At 45.7% G+C, this 6,178-nt stretch overlaps 1 protein-coding gene across 4 annotated transcripts in view; it reads right to left on the bottom strand.

Moving 5' to 3' along the window:
* Positions 1 to 6,178, bottom strand: part of hoxb3a (homeobox B3a) — a 97,180-nt gene that overhangs the window by 25,211 nt on the left and 65,791 nt on the right. The window lies entirely within an intron of this gene.

A 6,178-nucleotide genomic window follows, 5' to 3' on the forward strand; every position in this document is an offset into this window, starting at 1 on the left:
GAGGAAAAATGAAAAAAGAAGAATCTGCTGTGATCTGACCCCGAGACTGGGTTCACACCAGGTTTACACCAGGTTCACACCAGGTTCGAGTCTCAGTTCGAACCAGCTCATGTGTTCGTGACCGTAAAGTCACGTTAGTGTCATGCAGTGATTCACCAGTTCACGCGTGGACTCAGAGCGGGAACGGGGGGCAGATAAAGAGGGGGGGGGGGGGGGGGGCAAAACAAGTCAAATCAGTAGCAAGAGCCGCTCCATTTTCCCCTTTTCTCCTCTCTCTCTCTCTCTCTCTCTCTCCCTCTCTCTCCCCCTCTCTCTCTTCTATCTTTTCTGATAAAAGAACAGGTAAAGTGAGAGACAGTAGTTTTCTCTCCTGCTCCACGGCTCAGCTCAGTTTGTCTCTTATCTGTGCCACGGCGCGCGCGCGTGTGTATTTGTGTGTGTGTGATACGGAAATCTCGGAATTTTTACTCAGGAATTCATTTTATTTTTGCTCATTTTTTAAGAAAAATATAATTATTGAACTAATTTCCATTTGACCGATTTTCCTATAAAAGCTACAATAATAATATATTAATAATATATATAATTATTATTGTTGTTTTTATATCCGTATTTATTACTAACACAAAACAATTTAATTTATTTACTTCTACTAAATGTAACAGTAATTTAATTAAATTTAATTTATGTTGTTTTTTATGGGTTTTTTTTATTTTTATATTTACTTACAAACATATTGTCTGTTTCTCTGTCGGAATATTTCCCCCCGTCGGTTGGTTGATTTAAACCCGACTCTCCCTCGTGCTGTTAACATGACTTCCTCCCCGCACTTAAATCTTCGGCTTGTTAACGTCCAGCGGCTCCAGATTTATGAGGCCGCGCGTTTCTCTGATTTATGTCCGACTGTTTCAGGGGATTCCGCCGCTGCGTCCTTTTTTCCTTTCCTTTTCCTTTTTCCTTTCCTTTTAAAAAAATAAATAAAAATATTAAATACATTTTCTTAGAGCTTGTACTCTACGGTTGTCTACAGCCGTTTTTTTTCTCCGTTTCGTTATTTTACCTTCCCAAAGACCTCGGGGAAAATCCACAGCGGATGTGTTTTTGCGGCGACGATTATTACACTGTGCATAAAACCGTCGCATCGTTAGAGGAACTCAGCGGAGTTTTATCGTCCTGCTCACGGCGCATTAAAGCAATAAGCGGCGGCTATTATGGAGAATATATTTCTGCTGCTTCAACACACACACACACACAGCTGTTTTATTTCGTGCTGGATTATTATTTTTTTATTTCCACGTCGTCGATTCGTTTCTTTTACGTTTTTATTCTCCGTTTTTGGAGGATTTGTGGAGTGGAGTGGAGTGGAGTGGGAGGGTGAGATTTTTTATTTAGTCCCTGTTGAATATCGACCTTTCAACAGACTGGTTGTCGGCGTGGGCAGATCACAGGAAAAAGACCGAGGGAGACAATATGGCTGCCAGAGTCAGGGTGAGGGAGAGTGGGAAGATGCCCCTCGTGTTCGGCCTCGTCCGTGGCAGACGCGTGGGTCTGACCTTGTCTTTGACCACATGCATTAAACCGCAGGACGTTTCTATTTGTATTTGTGTCGTTGTTGTTGGTTTGTTTCTGCAGAGTCTGTTTTTTTATATCCTGTCTGTTTTCTGCTAAAAGAAAAGAAAAAAGAAAAAAAATCTGGACTCGAACCCTGTCTCTCAGACTCACAGCTCAGTGGACGACGATAAAAAATGATGACGCGCAGTTACGATTACGATAATTGATAATAAAAGTCTGAGTTAAAGGCGCAGTCGTTGTGTTTTTTATAGCCGCAGCGCGTGGTTTGAACCGGCCGTTTACACTCACAGGACTCCGCCGCAAAGATATAAAAAAAGTCTCCGGTACGATTCCTTACTCTGATTAATATCTGGGGTATTTGTTGTTTTTGTTTGTTTGTTTGTTTGGTTAATATCTGGGTTTTTTTATTTGTTTTTTTGTTTTTGTTTGTTTGTTGTTTGTTGCTTCAGTAAAACATAATTCTCCCTCTTAACACGACTGCGTTCACTGTCCAGTAAAACATCATTTCCCCTGTAAACATGACTGCGTTCACTGTCGTATTCACACAAACACAAAGTGGGTTTTTTTTCACGCGTAAAATATGATGCATTTTCCCCAAATTTTTGACACAAAAATGCGACTATCATCAGCAAAAAAAAACACCCGAAGACGGAGAGTGGAGAGAGGAGCAGAGATTACAGCGAGGCCTCCGAGGAGGTGACACCCGTCCTCCTCCTCCTCCTGTCCTCCCTGCAGCCTGGACACCAGCACCACCAGCAGCAGCATTAGCTTCAGCAGCAGCAGCATTAGCTTCAGCAGCAGCAGCATTAGCAGCAGCAGCTATAACGGATGTCAGACCGTTTCTCAACACCGTTTCAAACATTTGAACTGTTTGTGTTGGCTCCGACGTGGAGCTGTATCTGTCCAGACAAAACACACTCCACGGTGGACACGTGACGTGGGATTAGATAAGATAAACCTGCTGCTGCTGCTGCTGCTGCTGCTGCTGCTGCGTTCGTCACTCCCTCACTCCAAAGGATAAATGTTGAACTCGGTACTTTTTTTTTTAATTTTTGAACCTTCCAACGTTATGTTACAAGCACGCCCCCACAGAGCTCAGTAGAAGCAGCAGCAGACACTAATATACACCCATGGAAATATATTTATAAATAAATATATGTGATGTATTTATGTGTGTGAAACTACTCCACCCTCTCTCTCTCTCCCTCTCTCTCTCCCTCTCTCCGTCTCTTTGTGTCCACAAAAATGAGGCGGTGAATTGTATGTGACACGGCGGCGGCGGGGGGGGGGGGGGGGCCCGCGGCCGCCTCTGTCTGAGCTCCCCGCCGTCATTACGGGACGGGAAGCCGCGGAGACGGTCTAATCTGGTTACACTAAAGGTTTTACACCGGTACAGAGATGTTATGGGCCGAAATGGCTGTGGAGAGAGAGGAGACAGTGGGGGAGAGGGGTGAGGAAGAGGGGTGAGGAAGAGGAGGAGGAGGAGGAGGAGCAGCTCTGCTGTAATGTAATTGTAGCGTCAGCCATCCCTCCATCCATCCAACTCAAAAATAATAATAATAATTGTATTATTATTATATTATATTATTATAATAATTATAAAAAATAAAATAAATAATATGGTCTACTTTCTTTAAAGAAGTGATTTCAATTTTGTACAAAAATTTAAATAAAGCAAAATCTGACTTTTTACATAAATATTTTTAAAACACATTGTTAAAACTATAGATAATACAAATATATTTTCATATGCATATTATTACTATTATTATTATTATTTTGTATATATGAGCTAATGAACTTTGAGTGACTGTGAACTAATAAGTTAATTAACTAACTTTTAACGACTTTTTTAATGCTGCGTTCACGGTCCTTCCCGTCTCTGTGTGTTGTCAACAGATTTCCCACATAGCCTGAACAACAGACAAAGTTGAACGTCATCGACTCCACACTGTCGTGACCGTAAACTATACCGTACATAAAGTCAACATTCTGAGCTGGTAGCCAATGAGATGGCGACACTGGTGACACACACACACACACACACACTCCACTCCTATAGAGAACGGTCTGTTTCTCTGCTCCACAACATAAAGGTTGAATGAAACGAAGACGAGACTGGGTTTTCAAACAGATGAAGGTGAGGGTGAGGAAGAGGGAGAGAGAGGGAGAGAGAGGGAGGGAGGAATGGAAGAAGGTCTGATTCACGGTGAAAGACTTGAGTCAAAGCAGAGCCACTCAGTGCTGACATGAGAAATGACGCACGGCTTCATTTCAGCCCAAACATCCAGAGAAAATACACCAGAGATGACAAATTAAAGAAGTAAAACAAAACAAAACAAAGTGAACCCAGAACCAGGAACCAAGAGTAAACAAACAGCCAGACTCTACAGCGACACACGTGACTCGGAGCCGCAGTTTTTCAACTGATTCTGCTCGAACTTTTCCAACTTCTGCCGTGAGAGACGTCACATCCAAGCCGGGCCTGGTGTGTCGTACTGTCTACTTCTGCAGAAGACCAGGACCTGGACCTGGACCTGAACCTGGATCTGGTTCTGGACCTGGACCTGGACCTGGTCCTGGACCTGGAACCAGGGTCACACTGATAATACAGTAGTATCTGCAGCTGTAGTACTTTTTTCATGAAGTATGCAGCTTCTTGGACCTACTCACACCTCCTGGCCTGACAGATGAGAGTTCCCTGACGGCGGCTCCTGTTTTGTGAGATTTCACGGCGGGCGCGGGGGGGGGGGGGGCGCTGGCACTCAAACAAATCTCCCGTTAATTGGTCGCCGCAGTAATTCAAGACCCGGGGCCGGGGCCAGCTACTGTCACACTGAGTAAGAAAACACCCGGAGTTATAATCAAGTGCTGAGAAGGAAATGGAGAGAGAGGGGGTGTGGGGGGTGGGGGGGGGAGAGAGGAAATGGAAAGAGAAAGAGGAGCCGAGAGAAGGAGCCAGTGTCTCCCCGCTCCGGAGAGTCTGAGCTTCCTAGTTCCGGTGCATCATTTTCTTACCCCCTCTCTCACCCTTCTTCCCATGCACAGCGAAGTGGGGAGAGAAAAAAAAAACGTGATTTATCCGGGTCAACAGTATAAACAACAGCACTCCCTCACACACACACACACACACACACACACACAGAGCGGTCGCGGCGGCCACACACTGACACCGAGCTTCACAATAAATCAAGAAAAAAGTAGTAAAAATGAACGGCGAGAGGGGGAGGCAGGGTGAGGGATGGACAGAGAGAGAGATGTAGAAGTAGACCTGAGGTGATGGAGGAGAAACTCCAGGTCCTCCCCCTCCTCCACCTCCACCTTCTTCTTCTTCTTCTTCTACTACTACTATCCAAACAGCAACTACACTCTTTTCTTTCTTTCTATCCTTCACTGCAGGTTATAAACAATAGCTGATCATGGTGATGTTGGGGGGTGGGGGGGGTGATGGTGGTGTTGATGATAGTGGTGGTGGTGGTGGTGGTGGGGGGGTCGTGTGTATGTGTAAACAACAGTAAACAACAACATGCAGGATGATAATACGCCGCTGAATGATGATGGCGGTGATGGCTGTGGATGTACAGTATGATATATTTGGGGGAGAGAGGGGTGAGGAGGGGCCATATTTACCAGGCTGTTAAAAATAGCCTATGTTTCAGAGGCAGCGAAGATGAAGAGGCAGCAGAAACAGGAGCAGGAGCAGCAGTAGTAGAAGGAGAAGGAGTAGAAGGAGGAGAAGATGTGAGGAGTTGTTCTCCGCCTGCAGTCCACTCTGGCTCCCTTCCTTTCCTTCTTCCTTCCTTCCTTCCTTCCTTCTTCTTCTTCTTCCTTCCTTCCGCAGTAGTCACGGTCTCCACGGCGACCCGCAAGACGCGCTCCCGTCCAAATTTGTTTTATTGCAGCTCTTCTTCTCCCCTTTTCACCCTCACTCTATCTATCTCTCCCCCTCTCTGCTGGTGACTCCTCTTCTCCCCCTTCTCTTTTCCTCTCTCTCTCTCTCTCTCTCTCTCTCTCTCTCTCTCTCTCCCCCCGCTGTTGTAGGAGGAGGGGGGGTGTATTCTCTATTTCTCTCTCTCTCTCCCCCCCCCACTTTGAAAGACCAACTTGAATGTTCCACCTCAGCCGGAGGAGCACCGCGCCTCACCCCTGTCTCCCTCACAATACATATCTGTTCTTTAACCTCGGCATTAATAATTTAATGAACCACGTGACGTATGGAGTCGGGGCGGGGGGTTTGGTTTAGTTTGGCGTAGAGGGGGTGGAGTGAGGGAGCGGGTGGGAGGGAGGTGAGGGAGGTTGGAGGGAGGCTTTAGTTGGTGTTTAAATTAAGGATTAAAAAAAGCTGGAAAAAAATGGGAAGTTGAGAAATAAAATATAAAAAAAAAGAGTGGGTTTGAAGTGTGTAACAGGGAGAGGGAGATAAAAACGTCACCCTCCCTCCCTCCTCCTCCTCCTCCTCTCCCCCTTCTCTCTCTCTGGGTGTTTGAAGGAGAGAAAAAATGACAGAACGCCTGAGTCGCTTTCTTCGTTATTCCTCACTGTCACCTTCGTCTCAGTCCGCCGTTACTCCGCAGAACAAGGGAGGGAGGGATGGGGGGAGAGGAGG

This window comes from Cynoglossus semilaevis, chromosome 17 (genome assembly GCF_000523025.1).
Source record: "Cynoglossus semilaevis isolate Cse_v1.0 chromosome 17, Cse_v1.0, whole genome shotgun sequence".
NCBI classification, from domain to species: Eukaryota; Metazoa; Chordata; class Actinopteri; order Pleuronectiformes; family Cynoglossidae; genus Cynoglossus; species Cynoglossus semilaevis.